The following is a 19553-nucleotide window of genomic DNA, read 5'->3' as shown; positions in this document are numbered from 1 at the left end:
GGGGGAAGGAGACAGGGGAACCCATGGCTGATGTATAAAATTAAAGCACATAATAAAACATAAAAAAAGAATGAGAAGAAATCCAACAAAAAAAATAAAAAGAAAAAAATAACAACAAAAAAAAATAACAACCCAGAGCATATATTTAACAAAATCATAGAAGAAAGCTTTTCCAATCGAAATAAGGAAATGCCTATAAAGGTACAAGGAGCTGACAGAAAAACAAATACAAATAAAGTACTTGAATTTCTACCTAGAACAATAAGATAACTAAAGAAAAAAAGAGGTTACAAATCTGAAAGGAAGAAGTCAAAGTATCATTATTGACAGACAATATGATTTTATACATAAGCAATCCTTTGGACAATTGACTGGATACAAGATTTCCTCAAAAAATTAGTAATCTTCCTATATGCGAACAATAAACAGGCTAAGAAAGAAATTGGAGAATTAACAACCTTTACAATAAACTCAAATAATTCAAAGCATCTTGTGTAACTCGCACCAAGGAAGTGAAAGAACTTTATGATAAATTCTTCAGGTCTTTGAAGAAAGAAATTGAATAATATACCAGAAGGCTGAAAGATCTCCCATGCTCATGAATCAGGAGAATTAACAGAGTAAAAATGGCCCTTTTGGTTTTTTCTTTTTGTTTTTTCAAGATAGGTTTTCTCTGGCCTCAATCTCACAGAGATCTGCCTACCTCTGCCTCCAGAGTGCTAGAATTAAAGGCATGTGCCACCACCTCTAGAAGGCAATCTAGATTAAATCCCTTTTAAAATTCCTATACAATTCATTTCAGAGTTTGAAAGAATAATACTCAACTTCTTATGAAAAAAATAAAAAATCCAGAATATCTAAAACAATTCTGTACAATAAAGGAATTTCCATATGTGCCACCATTCTGATTTCAAGCTGTACTACAGAGCTACCATAATAAAAAGTTCATGGTCTTTACATACAAGCAGACAGGTGGATGAAAGGAATAAAAATCTAAGAACCAGATATAAATCCACACATTTACAACACCTGATTTTATGAGCAAAGGACATCAAGATCATGATGAGAAATTTTACAGAGCTGGCCAGCAAAACTAGTGGAAACCTATGAACTGTGGACCGATAACTGTGGAGCCCTCATGGTACTGGACTAGGCCCTCTGGATAAACAAGAAAGTTGTTTAGCTTGAACTGTTTATGGGGTGCCCAGGCAGTGGGGTTGGAAACCATCCCTGGCACATGAGCCAGCTCTTTGGAGTTCAGTCTATGCTGGGACACCTTGAGCAGCCTTGGTACATGGAGGAGGGCCTTGAATCCACCTCAACTAAATGTACCAGGCTGTGCTGTCTCCCCATGGTAGATCTTGCCTTTGAGGAGATGAGAATGGGGGGTGGGTTGGGGAGGAAGGCTAGGAGGCAGGAGGAGGGAGGAGAGGGCGGATCTGTGATTGGTATATAAAATGAATAGAAAATTTCTAAATAATAAAATCTTTTTAACAATAAAAAAAGAAAGAAACAAAATTATACAATGGAAAAAAATAATCTTCCACAAATGGTGCTGGTCTAACCAGATGTCTGCATGTAGAACACAAATCCTTCCATATTTATCACTCTCAACAAAACTCAAGTCCATGTGGATTAGAGACCTAAATATAAATCCAGATACACTGAACCTGACAAAAGAGAAAATAGGAAATAATCTCAAAAACATTGACAACTTCTTAAACAAAACCCAAATAGCAGAGACACTAAGATTAAAAATTAATAAATGGTACCTCATGAAACTGAAAAGCTTCTGTAAGGAAAAGGACACAGTCAACAAGACAAAACAGCAGTCTACAGAATGGAAAAAGAGTTTCACCAATCCCACATCCAACAGATGGCTGATTTGCAAAATATATTTTTAAAAATGCAAGAAACTAGATACAAACAAATGAAATAATACAATTGAAAAAAATGGGTTACAGATCTAAACAGAGAATTCTCAGTAGAAGAATCTTAAATGATGGAGAAAAAAAGAGATGTTCAACATTCTTAACCTTTAGGAAAATGCAAATCAAAATGACTGGGAGGCACCCAGGCAGTGGAACTGGGACCTGTCCTTAGTGCATGAGCTGGCTGTTTGGAACCTTGGCCTTACACAGGGACACTTTGCTCAGCCTGGAAGGAGGGGACTGGACCTGCCTGTACTGAATCCACCAGGTTGAATTGAATCCCCAGGGGAGTCTTGGCTCTGGAGGAGATGGAAATGGAGGGGAGGGACTGGAGGAAAGTGGGGGTGGGGGCGGGAGGGGGGAGGACAGGGGAACCCATAGCTGATGTGTAAAATTAAAACACAAATATAATAAAAAAAGAAAAAAAATGACTCTGAGATTCCATCCTATAACTGTCACAATGGCTAAGATCAAAAACAAAAACAACAGCTCTTGCTGGAGAGAATGCAGAACAAGAACACTCTTTCACTGCTGATGGGAGTATAATTGTACAATAACTTTGTGAGTCCATGAGTAGGTTTCTCAGCAACCTGGGAATCAATCTATCTCAAGATGTAGCCTTATCACTCTTGAGACAATTTCCTTTTTTTTTTTTTTTTTTTTTTGAGCTGAGGATTGAACCCAAGGCCTTGCACTTGCTAGGCAAGTGCTCTACCACTGAGCTCAATCCCCAACCCGCTTTATCACTCTTGAGCATATACGTAAACAGTGCTCAATCATAACACAAGGACACTTGGTCAGTGTCCAAGAATTCATAGCAGCTTTATTTGTCATAGCCAGAAACTAGAAATAACCTAGATGTCCCTCAGTAGAGGAAAGGTTAAAGAAAATGTGTTATATTTACACAAAGGAGTATTATTCAGCTGTTACAAACAAGGACAACAGGAAATTTGAAGGCAAATTGATGGAACCTGAAAAAATCATCTAGAGTGAGGTAACCCAGACTGAGAAAGATATACATAGTATGTAATCACTCATAACAAGATACTAGCTATAAAATAAATCATACCAGTGCTCCCATCCACATCTCCAGAGAGGCCAAGTAACAAGGAGACTTCATGGAAAGACACCCAGATCTCCCTGGGAATGGGAAATTGAAGAGATTTTGTGAGTAGACTGAGGGCTGATCAGTATAGAAACATGAGTGATCACACTTGGAGGAGGAGGAAGAAGAATACTAAAAGAGAGTACTGGAAGGGGGCATTTCAGGGTCCCTTAGATCCCTAACAATAGCAGATACATAGCCTGGTCTGGCCATCTACTGTGATCAGATTGGTGCCTAGTTCAATTGTCATCAGAGAGGCATCATGCAGCAACTGATAGAAACAGATGCAGAGACCCACATCCAAACATTAGGGAAAGCTCAGAAGATCCTACAGAAGAGGGGGAGAAATGGTTTTTAAGAGCCAGAGGGGAGGTCAAGAACACCATAAGAAAATTCACAGAATCAAGTAACCTGGGCTCATAGGGGTTCAAAGAGACTGAACCAACAACCAGGGAGTCTGGATGGGACTGACCTAGGCACTATGCATATATGTTACAGTTTATAGCTTGGTGCTCTTGTAGGACACCTACCAGAGGGAACAGAGGCTTTTCATGATTCTTTTCCATGCTTTTGGGACCCTGCTTCTCATACTGAATCCTGAGTCTCCTTACCCAGCCTTAGAGCATGGAGTGGTGCTTAGAATTACTGCAACTTAATATTCCTTGTTTTGTTGATACTCCTGCAAGACCTGTCTTTTCCTAAACAGAAATGGAAGAATAGTGAATGAGGGGGGTGGAAACAGAGGTGGTGGCAGAGGTATTGGGAGCAGAAGAAGGAAGGGAAACTGTGGCTGGGATAGAAAATAAACAAACAAACAAACAAACAAATAAATGAATAAATAGATAGATAGATAGATAGATAGATAGATAGACAAGTTTATTTATTTACTTATTTTTAAATATGTACTTGTGTATTATAAATGATGTCCCCCCCCCTTTTTTTTGGCTGACAAAGCTTCCTCCAAGAGCCAAAGACTACCTAACATAAACACCAATAACAGACATGAGAAGCTCTTTTTTTGTTGTTGTTCTTCAGTGTTGTAGAAGACTTTCCTGTAACATTATAGATTATTTCTCTTTACATTGTTTGCTCCCCTTAAGTAGAAAGTTTTTAATGTTAAGGGCACCATGCAATTCAGAGTTAGAAAACATAGGTTGCTGAGCTGGAACTGACCTGCAATTCTCCTCCCTGAGGACTAGTTTTCATGGAACCAGAAGCCACCATGCAAGTTCAAAGAGAAGAAACTATACTAACTACCCAGATGCCTATGAACTATAACAACAAGCATGACATGATAACTCTAATTGTGCAATAGTGGCAGGTACACTTGGTGATACACAACAGAGTTCTAATGGGATTTAAGTCTCATTAAACAAGAGAAAAATCATTCATGGTACTGGAAACCTAGCCAATTTCACAGGGAATGTGAAGTCATGCATCTTGGAGGAGAACCAACAACCACCACTTTACTAAATGAGCATAATCCTTAATGCAATTGAAAGTATTTGTCCTTATACCCACAGAAAAGAATAGTCTTCAGCCTCTTTTCAGAGAAACTTATTTTTAAAACAATGACCAGAGCAGAAAGCTATACCCAATGAAAATACAGACTTGTGTAGTCCAGCATCAATGGATACATCTACAAATCTACTATTGTACTTATGCACAAAAGGCTCAGAATTTATTGTGGAAAAGAGAGAGGAAAGATTTTAAGAGTCAGAAGATCATGGAGTTTGTTTTAACTGTGACTTCTAGTAATGTGAGAAGCTATTCACATAAATTCTCATTAACATGAATGAGAATGATGGGAAATGATGAAATAATACTATATACTCAAAAGTAAGTAAATAATAATGAAAATAAATTTCTACACTAAATATTTCTGTTAATCTACAAATTGACAATGGCTGATTTAGCACTATAGTGGCAGACGTTTGTTTTTCTGCAACACATAGATTATGGAGTTTAAAATAATTTTGGCTACAAAATGTCATTGTGTCAGATTTGATTCCAGATACTCTCATGGAACATATCAACATCAATGTGATTCAGAAGTAAGCTTTCATCTTCTTGTGTGAATGTGTCAAATTTAATGCTTTGAGTCACACAATCTAATCAAAACAGTGCCCAGTACTGGGTCACTTCATTACCGACTATGTCTTTATCAGACTATGTGTCAAGATCATGATGATGTTGACACAAGACTTTAAAAATGGAAAACAATGATGGCTTCCATGTCAGAATAAAAGTAATCAGTTCTAATCCTGATCTAAGAGTTCAGGAATTTTAAAACTTCAGAAAAGAATTGAGTTTATTTTTCTTTAAATATGTTATATTTAAAGTGATGGAAATATGCCATATGGAGGTGCTGTTCAATATATTGTGTTCAGGGTACTATGGGATGGCTTAACAGTTAGGATCACACTGCTCTTAAGGAAGACCAGAGTTTGGTTCCCAGTGCTCATGTTGGCTCACAGCTATAGTGATATTTTATTTGTATTGAAATGTGATTTTATTTGTATGTCAATAAAGTAGCCTTGAGGTCAGAGCAAGCCAGAGCAGAAGCTGAGCAGTAGTGGGGCACGCCTTTAATCCCAGAACTTGGGAGGCAGAGCTAGGTGGATCTCTGTGTGTTCAAGGACACAGCCAGCATGGCAGACACACACCTTTAATCTCAATACCAACCATAGAAGACCTGGAGGTCTGTATAAACAGGCAGTGACAAGGAGGTCATGTGGCTGGGTTTACAACCAATGAGAGAGGAGAACAGAAAGTCTTTAAATAGACAGGACACACAGAAGTAGGTCTCTTGAGTAGAGGAAGAACAGCAGAAGCAGTGAAGGGTAAGGTTTTCTGCTCTTGCTCTGACTTCGTGGTTTTTAACTCTGCAATCGGTTCTGTGTTTCTTATTTAACAAGCTGGTTACATCTACACACAGCTGCTTTTAAGTCCAACTCAAGGTGATCCCACATGTTCACATGTTTTTTTGTTTGTTTGTTTGGTTTGTTTTGTTTTTTTTAACTGGAGCTGAGGACTGAACCCAGGGCCTTATGCTTGCTAGGCAAGTGCTCTACCACTGAGCTAAATCCCCAACCCCCCAACATGTGTTTTGTTTTGTTTTTTTAATTCTGAGCTCTGCAGATAACTTGTACCCATGCATAAACACACACACAGTCACACATGCACATAATTTCAAAATGTTAAAATTAAATAAAGTAATGGTGATGCATTGACATAAAAGATACCTATTATTTGCAATTCACCACAGGAATTTAGAGTTTTAAATGGAATGTTAAGATGTGTATTTGTCCTGTGTTACCATTGTGATTTTTTTGGATGTATTTAAATAAAACTGTCTATTCCTCATTACCAGTTATTAAAAAGGTGTGTGTGTGCCTTCTTGGCTAAGGACCCTCTCCATGCTGGAGTTGTCTGGCTTCAGACTGCACAAGTCTCTTCCATGTTGTGGTAACCACTGCAAATTCATTTGTGCAAATACCTTGTTGTGTCTAGAAGAGTGCTTTTTCATGAGCCATCCTTCACCTTTGTATCTTACAATCTTTTCACCCTATTTCACAATAATCTTTGAACCTCGGGAGAAGATGGTGTGATATAAATGTCCCTTTGAGATTTGAGAACTAAGCCAATCTCATATTCTCTGTCCCTTCAGCAGTTATGGGTTTCTGTATTGATCATTAATTGCCATCTACTGTGTAAATAGTTTCACAGTTTTTCTGATGTAGATTGTGAGACATTCTAATAGCATTACAATTAAATTATTATAGTGAAATTTTATTAATTTATTGTATGATTTATGATTAATATAAAAATGGGACATGGATGAATAAAAATGTTTTATAATATAGTTATAGCAAAACACTAGGTCAAAATATATAAAGATAAAATATGCTGAGAATGAATGTATTACTGATAAACATGTTTGCAAGTTATTAAACCTTGCATCATTACTGTACTATCATTTACTCTTAGACAAACTAGAAGTTATTGGTCACAAAATATAACTTAAACTATACTGAATTTCATTTCATAGATATTTATATGAAGCTTATTATGTTACTAAGGACTTAACTTTTGATATTGCAATAATAAATTAATATAATTCATAATAATTGCCAACTAAAATAAATAATATCAAACAATTAATAAATTATTGATTATGATATTTATTAATAATTAATTAATTAGTTAGTTATGATTTTACTATTAAAGCAATTTATTTATCATTAACAAGTTGCTTTAATATCCTCTTGTAAATTGTAATGTCACAGTTTTTTTGTGGCATGAGTGTATGGGTTCATGCGAATCCATGAACAGAAGACTCAGAGGCACCTTAAAGATGAATTTAGCCTTTTGTGGCTGCAGGGAGGTCCAGCCTCTAAGGAATGAAGCCCTTTCCTGTGGTGGTATCATGTTCCCCAAAATATTCTGCACCGTAATAAATTTTTCTGGGGTCAGAGAACAGAACAGCCACTAAATACAGAGGCTAGAAAATGGTGGCACTCACACCTTTAACCCTAGCATTGCAGAGGCAGAAATCCCTCTGGATCTCTGAGTTCAAGGCCACATTGGAAATAGCCAGGCATGGTGACACAAGCCTTTAATCCCAAGAAGTGAGCCTTTAATCCAAGGGAGTGATGACAAAAACAGAAAGATATATAAGGCGTGAAGACCAGAAACCAGCAGCATTTGGCTGGTTAAGCTTTCAGGCTTTGAGGAGCAGTTCAGCTGAGATCCATTTGGAGGAGGACTCAGAGGCTTCTAGTCTGAGGAAACAGGATCAGCTGAGGAACTGGTGAGATGAGGTAGCTGTAGCTTGTTCTGATCTTCCAGCATTCACCCCAATACCTGGCCTCAGGTTTGATTTTATTAATAAGACTATTTAAGATTCCTGCTACACTTTCTCTTCACTGAGGGCATTTTTATTTTCTATTTACAGTTTAACCAGTTAATTTGCATATGTTCAAAACAACCTGAAAGGAGCTCCCAAAGATACAATGCCAAGTGCAAATTCCTCATTTTCTCAGGTACCACTGTTTTATAGGTTTCCTGAACCAAGTTGTGAATAGGCTCTATATCCTTAGGCAACCCTTAGACATGATTCATATAGGGTGGCTAGAGAAACAAAGGGTATTGGTTAAACTAAGGATGGATTAGGACTAGGTGCTACTCTCTGGAGCCAGGCCAGATATAGCTCAGCAGGAATGCAGCCACATTATAAAATACAAAATAAAAATTAGAAGAAAATGATATAGTGAACAAGTATTTAATAAATGTAAAGCACACAAGTGTCAATCCACACACCTGAATCTTTTATCTCCAATATGTACAAAAGCCCAAGAGAAATATTCTCTAGTTGTTGTCCATAATTGGCATTTAATAAAAATCTATTCCCTTTAAGGATTAAAAATGATGTTGACTTTTTGAAAAGAGCACCACTTTCTAGATAGAAAACATATTGTCATTGAATGATGTGGCATATTTTCATTAGAAAAGAAATGACTTTCATTTGCTATGACATCCCTCTGGCAATATGTTGCCAAAAAGTTTCAGAAATTTCATGATTTTGAGTGACAAAACAATTCCATTGGAATCTCTTGCTAGTTGACAGGAAATATGACCTTACAAATGTAAAATAGAGAAATCCCCCCATAAGAAGCTGTCTCTCTTTGTTGCTGAAGCCTTCAAGGAAAATTGTGATACTGTAGAAAGAACCAATTTATTAAGTCAAGTTGTGGCGCATTACTTATGACCTTCCCACCTGAAACAATTGTAACTGAGTTTTTAGTTGAATGAGAGTCTTCCTTAATTCCATCCACTGGCCTAATTCAAGAAGAAAGAGCTTAACAAGATAACACTGAAAAAAAAAACCCATAAAAATATTATATTTTCTAAATTACCTAGGCGAAAAAGAAAATCAAAATTGCAGGTTCTTTCCGAGTATATCTTATCTTTTGTTTTCTATTTATATTTTAAATAGTACTATATTAAATTCTTTTCGAAGTTACATGTTTATTTTTCTCTGTTAACATGTTTGCTTTTGATCTAATGCATTATAGATGTTTTTAAATAAATTTATTAACTGGTACAATATATTAAAATGTCTACATTAATTATAATAAAAGTGTGATATATTGTAAGATTTAACCACATCAAATTGTTCTGATAATTAATCACTGCAATAAATGGGGAGCCAATTTCATCTTATGAGTTCTAAGAAAATATTTGCTTCTACACATGTCTTACAAATAAGGTATTATCACTCTTTTTTTGTAGTTAATAGAGGATAACCACAGGTAACTTTTACTGTTTGAGGGAAAAAAGTCAGTGCTAATATTAAAAATTAAAGCTTGATAAATATGTGAATAGCATTTACATTCAATTAGATAATAAAAAAAAACAGATGACTTCTTTCAGTCTTTAATTTCAAATTGTTATTGTTTAGAGGTAAGAATGCAGTGATATTATTTCTAATGTTACTTATAATATAAATATCCATGTCCACTTGTATAAGGGAACTACAATTGCCACAAGGAAAAGAAATGTTGCCATATTACACTATAATATATATTATGTAAGCCTCATTATTAGAAACTCTGAAAGGAGGCAGAGTGGTAGCTCAGACACAAAACTATAACCTTGTAAGAGCAAGAAAGAAAAGAGTTTGATTTTGGAAATACACAATAAAACAGGATGCAGTGCATGATGATGCTCTATTGTAATCTTAGCACCATGGAGCAGGAAACTGATAGATCTTTGGGTCTCACTGTCCACCCAGTCAGGACCACATGGTGAGCCAGCAGGGAGACATTCTGTTTCAAAGAAGAAAAAGTTCGAGTGGGTGAACTGTGGTGGTTTGTGTTCCCCGAAATATTGTGTGTTTCCAGGTTTATCTCAGTGGTAGAGTGCTTTCCTAGCAAGCACAAGCCCGAGGTATGATCCGGAGCTCCAAATAAAATAAAATAAAATAAAATATTGTGTGCTCTGCGAAATAAACTGATCTGGGGTCAGGGAACAGGATGGCCACAATATTAAACATAAGGATAGGCAGTGGTAGCAGTTGCCTTTAATCCTAGCATTTCAGAGACAGAAATACCTCTGGATCTCTGAGTTCAAGACCACATTAGAAAAAGCCTGGCCTGGTAACACATGCCTTTAATCCCAGAAATCCAGCCTTTAATTCCAGGTAGTGATGGCAGAAAGTAGAAAGATATATAAGATGTGAAGACTAGAAACTAGAAGCATTTGGATGGTTAAGCATTTGGCTGGTTAAAGTTTTAGGCTTTGGACCAGCAGTTCAGCTGAGATTCATTTGGATAAGTCTCAGAAGCTTGTAGTCTGATGAAACAAGACCAGCTGAGGAATTGGGAGGTAAGGAAGCTATGGCTTATTCTGCATCTCTGATTTTCCAGCATTCACCAAAATAACTGGTCTCGGGTTTGATTTTCTTAATAAGACTCTTTAAGATTACTGCTATATTTGGCACCCAACATGGGGCAAATTCATTAGAAAACCGCTTAGCTTAGCAGTGGGTCCCCCGTCCCGCCTGAGTGGGCATGGCTCCCTAGCTCGGGCCTAGCTTGGGCCTAACTCAGGCCTAGCTTGGCTTAGGACTCACTCCCACCTGACCTTAGCTACAGGGGGTTACTGCCACAGCTGGAGTTACTGCCTTGAAAAGCCAGTGCTAGGAACAACTCGGGCCAGTGGGAGCTACACGCAACTGCAGATAGGCTGCTTTTGGCTGAAATGCCAGCTCACATGGTCGGTTGGAGCTTAAGGAAGCCAGAGCCCAGGCACAACTTGGCTCAAGTGGGAACACGTGGTTAGATTCAAGCTTTTAGCCAGAATGTGGCTATGCTTTCTCTGTCTCTGCATCTGTCTGTCTCTGTCTCTCTATCTCTCTGTCTCTCTATGTCTCTCAGTCTCTCTCTATCTCTGTCTCTGTCTCTCTCTCTCTCTGGATTCCCAACTCAGATGCTATGTAGCTATTTTGAAATTCCCTTGGATTTCTACTGTTCTACCCAGAATTGATGTCAATTATATCAAATATTTTAAAGGAAACTATTTAAAAGAGTTTTTTTTCCACATTTTAAAAAAATTGGGATTAATGTGTACACTGGAAGAAAATTGGGCTTTGTTAGAAATTTTAGGCAATCTGACAATGGAACAACTATATGAGAAGATTAATGTTGATTGAATTATATACATTATTATTCTTCTTATCCTTATTTTACAGTTTAAAAAGGTGGTCAATTTAAGTGCCAGGATAAAAATTTTAGAAAAACTTGTTAAACCTGTTAAAATGAATTATAGAGAAATTCATATTCAGACAGAAGAAATTGAGTGAAGTTGTTTCAGAATTGGATTATAAAGTTACAGAAAGAAAGCCTGTTTTCACACAATCACCTTTAATTTATCTGGTAACCATACAACAGCTACCTGGTCAAGTGAATATCCAAAACAATTGGACTCCAGTTGAAATGTTAGACTTATGAAGTTTTAAGGAGGCAATAGTATCTTATGGCATGCATTCCCCATATGTAAAGCAAATGTTAAACTCCTGGTCAACTTATAATAGGATTAATCCACAGGACTGGCAGAAGCTGGCACAGGCTGTTCTGGAACCCAGAAAACAGCTCCAGTGGCAAATGTGGTTCTAAGAGGAAGCTAAAAACAGCAAAACAATGTAGGGATAAAGGTATATAAGTCTTCCAGGATCAGCTTGTTGGAGAAGGCCAATATGTTGCAGCACAAACACAATGTTTATATGATATACAAACTCTAATTCTATGTTGAATGGCAGCCTTGAATGCATGGGACAGAGTTGAGGAACCAGGAAAGAAAAAAAAAAAAACTGATGATCTTCCAAAGATACTAACAGCTCTACCTTTAAAATGGTTAACAGACAAGCCTGTATGGGTTCATCAATGGCCTTTAACAACAGAGAAACTCCAGGCTTTAGAAGAGCTGGTAGGAGAACAGTTAAATGCTCAGCATATTGAAGAATCAACCAGGCTTTGGAATTCTCCTGTATTTGTTATTAAAAAGAAATCTGGTAAATGGAGAATGGTAACAGACCTTAGAGCAAATAACAAAGTAATTCAGCCAATGGGCTGTCTACAATCTGGAATTCCTTTGCCTACTCTATTACCTGAAGGATGGCCTCTCATAGTTATCAATTTAAAAGACTGTTTCTTTTCAATACCCTTACAAGAAAAAGACAGAGAAAGATTTGCTTTCACGGTGCCTACTTACAATAATTCTCAACTGGTTAGAAGATTTCAATGAAGAGTCCTCCCACAGGGATTGTTCAATAGTCCAACTCTGTGCCAATATTTTGTACAACAGCCCTTGGAAGTGATATGTAAAAAATTTCCTAAATCTATAATTTATCATTATATGGATGATATTTTACTAACTAACTCAAATGCAGATACTTTAGAAAGAATGTTTGAAGAAGTAAAGAAAATATTGCCTTGCTGGGGACTACAAATTGCTCCTGAAAAGATACAAAGAGGAGATTCTATTAATTATTTAGGATATAAAATAGAGCTACAAAAAATTAGACCTCAAAAGGTGCAAATTAAGAGAGACCAACTACAGACTCTTAATGACTTTCAAAGATTATTTGGAGACATTTCTCATCTACGGACTATTGTTGGGGTAAAAAATGATGAACTGAATAATTTGTTCAAAACCTTAGAAGGTGACAAGGACTTAAATAGTTCAAGAGAATTATCACCTGAAGCTGAGAAAGAATTGGCCTTGGTTGAAAAAAAAGTACATGAAGGACATGTACATCGTATTGATCCAAAGCTGGATTGCATTTTGGTTATTTTACCTTCTAGGCATTCTCCTACAGCAATATTAATGCAGAGAGAAGATATTATATTGGAATGGATATTTTTACCAAATGAACTGAATAAAATATTAAAAACTTATGTGGAAAAATCTCTGACTTAATTTTGAAAGGAAAATTGAGACTTGGTCAATTAGCAGGAAAAGACCCAGCAGAAATTGTTGTACCTTTAACTAAACAGGACATTGAAAAATTATGGACAGAAAGTGAACCTTGGCAAAGAGCTTACAGTAATTTTTGGGGAGAAATTAACAGCAAATATCCCAAAAGCAGCAGAATTGATCTTATAAAGAGAGCTGATTGGATCTTGCCTCGAATTTTGTGGGAAAAACCCATATCTGGAGTTTGGACATTTTATACAGATGCCAACAAACAAGAAAAGGCAGGTTACAAATCAGAAAATTTAAATAAAGTGGTTCAAAGTCCTTATAATTCAGTTTAAAAATCAGAATTATATGCTATTCTGTTGATATTAATGGATTTTTCAGAACCTCTCAACATATTTGCTGATTCCCAGTATGCTGAAAGAGTGGTATTACATATTGAGACTGGAGAATTTATCTCTGATGCTTCAGAATTAACTTCACCATTTATTCAATTTCAAGATACAATCAGGGAAAGGAGTTATCCTTTATATATAACTCACATCCAATCCCATACTTGTCTGCCAGGCTCTCTAGCACAAGGTAATGATGAGATTGATAAATTATTGATAGGAAATGTGCTGGAGGCCTCAGAATTTCATAAAAACATCATGTCAATAATAAAGGTTTAAAAAAGGATTTTTCCATAACCTGGCAACAAGCCAAGGAAATTGTAAAGAAATGTCCTACCTGTTCCTTCTACAATCAGATGCCATTACCAGCAGGATGTAACCCAAATGGTACTCAGAGGAATGAAATCTGGCAGATGGATGTGTTTCACTTTGCTGAATTTGGAAAATTGAAATATATACACCATACTATTGATATTTATTCAAGATTTCAATGGGCGACTGCTTTGAGTTCTGAAAAAGCTGATTCTGTAATCTCTCATTTGCTAGAAGCTATGGCCATCATGGGTATACCTGTACAAATTAAAACTGACAATGCTCCAGCATATGTCTCTATTAAAATGAAACAGTTTTTTGCTTATTATAATATAAAGCATATTACAGGTATACCACATAATCCTACAGGCCAAGCAGTTATAGAAAGATCCAACAGAACTCTAAAGGACATGATAAATAAACAGAAAGGGGTAACAAAAACCCCCAGAAATAGATTGCATAATGCTCTATTAACTTTGAATTTTCTCAGTGCTAATGAGAAAGGAACAACAGCTGCAGAGAGACACTGGATAATAGCAAAAAATTATAGAATTAAATCAGCCTGTATACTTCAAGGATGTGCTGACCTCAGAATGGAAACCAGGGTATGTGTTACATTGGGAACGAGGTTTTGCTTTTGTTTCTGGAGGAGAAGATAAGCTGTGGGTACCATCAAAACTGATAAAGGTTCGATCTGAACAAGAGAGATCTCTTAGTTAGAGGAGGTAATAGTTTATCAACCAACATGACCATCCAGTTTAAACTAACTTATACCATTAATACATACCTTTTCAGTTAATCAGCTTCCAAAAGAGAACCTCCCCAAAATTGGTCTTGGGGAAGAGTTTTTGTTTTTGTCTTTTAGGAGAATGAAGGCTAAGGAATCTGAAGAACACTGGACAAATGAGACAACTGAAGCAAAAGGACAAATCATCTGTCCCAGGAAAAAGAGTAAAGTGGCCTATTGGTATATCATCCACAAATTTTCATAAGTCTTCCTAAATTTTTGTTTCTGCTCTTCTCTAAAAAAGTTAAAACTATTGGTCTTTTTGTAGTCCCAGTTCAATCAAAATTTAAAGCTGACTTTGGAGTTGGAGAATGGCTCTCTCCTTCTTTAAACTCAAGCATGTTGTTAAAAGGAAAATGAAAACTCCCTGTATCATACCAGAAAAAAAGAGCCATTTTCTGACATGGGACACGAGAAAAACCAAATTAATTAAGGGCTATTCTATTACTAATTTCAATTCTTTGATTCTATTCTGATTCTTTAAACTTTTCTCAATGTATGAATTTTATATAAAAATTTACAAGATATATATATATATATATATATATATATATATATATATATGTATATATTTTAAACTTTGTTGAGATAATAATGGTCATATAGAGTACTAATTAATTCTAGAGAAAAGGCTTCAATTACCTGCCTATACATGTCTTTGTGTTCAAGTCTCTTATCAGTTTTCTGCATGAAATCACAGCCAGGCCTAATATCAACTGAAATCTCCAGGAATAAGATGGGTCCCCACAACAACAATTCCACGTGGACAATAGTAATATCTCTAAGCTGACAAACATCATCTACAGATCAGCTTACACTACAAAGTGCTCAGAGCAATTCTGAGATGGCTAGCTGAAATGATCCAGTTTCAAAGTCTACATGAATAAGGATTTAAGATAAACCCTAAACATTGGCATTATGCTCAAACTGGACAACAAAAGCATATAGCAAACTTTCCTTGAATTTGACAATTAACCCCAAATTTTTCTTTTCAGAATAAGGATACCTTGGCCCATACCCAGCAGGAAGCACACATTCTCAAAGAGGTGGTGTGGGGAGGTGGTTTTTTGGTCTTTAATGGGCTTTGGGTCTGGGATAGTTTTCATTGTTTAGCAGGGTTGGTTACAAGTTGTTGTTAAGGGTTAGGAAAAGGGCTAGGCAAAGGAGATTAGATTTAAGGTGCTTGTTTAAAAAAAAGACAATTACTAGTTTTAAATACTTTACATAGATAGATAGATAGATAGATAGATAGATAGATAGATAGATATAGATAGATAGGTAGACAGGCATTTAATAGAGGGATGTGAAGAAGAATGGGATGCCAAGATGAAGCCACACACACACACACAACCAAGAAGAATAGACAGCTGAATTAAAAAAAAATCAATAATTTCCAGAATTTAAAATCCTGCATCATGACATGATACTAATGGATTTCAGGTGTTTCTGGTATATGAGATGCTCTCACCAAATGTGAGTTTGAACCATTGGCCTTGTGTAAATCCTAGTTCACAAGTGAGTCTGTCAGATACACTAAGCCTATAGGCTGAAGATGATGCCCCAACACTGCAGCAAAACCTCAGGTGACTGTCCAGGCAGCTGGCTGTTTCTGTCAACTCACATTTTTTTTTGGAAGCTGCTTGCATGCACTTCCTGTTTTTAATTTTTATTAGGTAATATTATTTCTTTCTTGGGTCTTTGAGGGAGCTGAAGATCAGTTACTTATAGTTTTCCTTGTTAAGAATTTCAGAAAAGAAACTCACTAGAGGTGTAAGTGTATAAATTTGAAAGATGTTATAAGACAGTTCTGATAGTAATATAAGTTAGGATAGAAAGTGAATCAGGTACATTTTGGACTTAGCAAAATAGGATAGATAATGGAATTATTTTATCTGAATTTGTCAAATACGAATGGACGAGACATTTTTTTAGGTATTTATTGCTTGTATATATGGTATATAGTTATTGTAATTTTGTATATAGTTTTTCTTATATTAGTTATAACATTTTTCCTTTTTATTAAAATAGAAAAGGGAAATATAGTGATATTTTATTTGTACTGAAATGTGATTTTATTTGTATATTAATAAAGTTGCCTTGGGGTCTGAGCAAGCCAGAGCAGAAGCTGGGTGGTGGTGGTTGCACCCCTTTAATCCCAGCACTTGGGAGGTAGAGCTAGGCAGGATCTCTGTGTGTTTAAGGATACAGCCCGCATGGCAACATATGCCTTTAATCTCAGTACCAACCATAGAAGACCTGGAGGTCTGTACAGACAGGCAGTGATGAGAAGGTCATGTGGCTGGGTTTACAACCAATGAGAAGGCAGAACAGAAAGTCTATATAAAAGACAGAATACAGGAAGTAGGTCTCTTGTGGAGAGGAAAGATAGAGCAGCAGTGAAGAGTAAGGTTTTCAGCTCTCAGCTATTGCTCTGACCTCTTGGCTTTTAACTCTGCAATTGGCTCTGTGTTTCTTATTTAACAACATGGTTACATCTATATTTAACCACTTCAAATTGTTCTGATAATTAATCACTGCAATAAATGGGGAGCCAATTTCATCCTATGAGTTCTAAGAAAATATTTGCTTCTTTCTACACATGTCTTACAAATAAGTTATTATCACTCTTTTTTTGTAGTTAATAGAGAAGAAACACAGGTAACTTTTACTGTTTGAGGGAAAAAAGTCAGTGCTAATATTAAAAATCAAAGCTTGGTAAAAATGTGAATAGCATTTACATTCAATTAGATAATAAAAAAAAACAGATGACTTCTTTCAGTCTTTAATTTCAAATTGTTATTGTTTAGAGGTAAGAATGCAGTGATATTATTTCTAATGTTACTTATGATATAAATATCCATGTCCACTTGCATAAGGGAACTACAATTGCCACAAGGAAAAGAAATGTTGCCATATTACACTATAATATATATTATGTAAGCCTCATTATTAGAAACTCTGAAAGGAGGCAGAGTGGTAGCTCAGACACAAAACTATAACCTTGTAAGAGCAAGAAAGAAAAGAGTTCGATTTTGGAAATACACAATAAAACAGGATGCAGTGCATGATGATGCTCTATTGTAATCTTAGCACCATGGAGCAGGAAACTGATAGATCTTTGGGTCTCACTGTCCACCCAGTCAGGACCACATGGTGAGCCAGCAGGGAGACATTCTGTTTCAAAGAAGAAGAAAAGGTTTGAGTAGGTGAACTGGCCTTCCCCAGGAAGTGTATATCATTAGGTTGCCTATTGCCTACATGTCCCTGAAAACATGCATACAACTAGCATTATAATTACTGAGTAGTGTAACACAAATTGCTAAATGATCTTAAAAAAAAAAATAAAAAACAAAAACAGAGCCAAATATTGGGGTAAAAGCCAAAAAATCAGAGAAACAGAACAAGCTAGCCATGTCCTCTATGAAATCCTCAGCCTCAAAAGAGAGAGACTTCTTTTTTACTCACGCCTTATATACCTTTCTATGTGCTGCCATTTTTCTTTCTTCCTAGTGCTGGGATTAAAGCACATGATACCACTCCTGGCCCTGTTCCCAGTGTGGCTTTGAACTCACAGAGAACCAAGTGGATCTCTGCCTCCCAAATGCTAGGATTAAAGTAGTATGCTACCACTGCCTGATCTCTATGTTTAATATATTGGCTGGCTTTGTCCTCTGATCCCCAGGCAAACTTTATTGGAGGTACACCATATATCACCACATTTTCCCTTTTTTGTCTAAAATAATAAAAGAAGGTTATAACTAATATAAGAAAAACTATATACAATAAGTACAATAAGGATGTACAATACATATAGGCAATAAATACTTCAACAATGTCTAGTCCATTTGTTATTTGACAAATTCAGGGAGAATATTCCATTAACTATACTATTTTGGTGAGTCCAAAATATACCTACGCAATTTACCTTCTATCCTAACTTGTATTACCAACCATAAACTATCTTTTGATGTCTTACAAACTTATATACTTTATACCTCTTTAGTGAGTTTTTGTTCTGAATTTGTTAACAAGGATAACTTGTAATTATCTAATCTCCAACTCTTTTAGAGTCTTGAGAAGGAAATAATATTAACTGAGTAAGGAGGAAGTACAAACAAGCAAATTCAAAAGATAAAGTGAGAAATGATAGATAGAGCTGGCTGTCTGGACAGTCACCCAAGAGTCCTCTGCAACATTGGTGCATCCATTTTGTCATATCAGTCTAGCATATCTGACCGACTTATCTGTGAAGCAGGATTTTCTAAAGAGCATTAATTCCTACTTATCTTTTCAAGGAACTACACTCCTTTCCCTTGTGTCCTGCTTGTCCATTTTGGACAGCATACTGTCAGAAGTTGAGGTAAGGGTACTTTCTTGCACAGTAGCTAACTTTTGCCATAAAAGAAGCAAACTCCATAAGGAGATTCTTCAATGCCCATCATCTTCTCTGAAGTAGATTGGTTCTGCCAGGAGAAGACATGCTTCATTGTCACAAAAAAGAAAAAGAAAAGAATCAATGTTATTAAAATTTTTAAATAACATATTCTGTAGATCTTTGAAGTGTTTGAGGATGACCTGTATATCTAAGATATATCTGTTTGATCTTGAAAATATACCTAACATAACTACAAGTTTGATTATACTGACTACTTTCATTTTTTATATACTTTTTATTTGGTAGTAATAATTTTCAAGAAGTAGCAATTTGTATCACATTTTTAATTAAACTGTATATGCACAATACCTTGAACAAGATTGGAAATATATGTACAGTATTTTCTAACAAATTAATCTCAAAAAATATATATATATATAATCTCAAATATATATATATATATATATATATATATATATATATTTAGTATACAATATACAAAAGTCCAATCCAATGTAAAATATTTAAAACTAGGAGTTGTCTTTAAATGTAGATTAAATAAAATACATTTTTTATTATAATATCTATATCCTCCCTTTTTTGTCTTTTCAGAGTAGATTAAAAAATCTACCTTTTTATCCTATCATTTCTATATCTCTTCTTTTCAGAT

Source organism: Onychomys torridus, chromosome 9, assembly GCF_903995425.1.
Source record: "Onychomys torridus chromosome 9, mOncTor1.1, whole genome shotgun sequence".
Lineage (NCBI taxonomy): Eukaryota > Metazoa > Chordata > Mammalia > Rodentia > Cricetidae > Onychomys > Onychomys torridus.
This window is presented reverse-complemented; position numbering follows the sequence as displayed.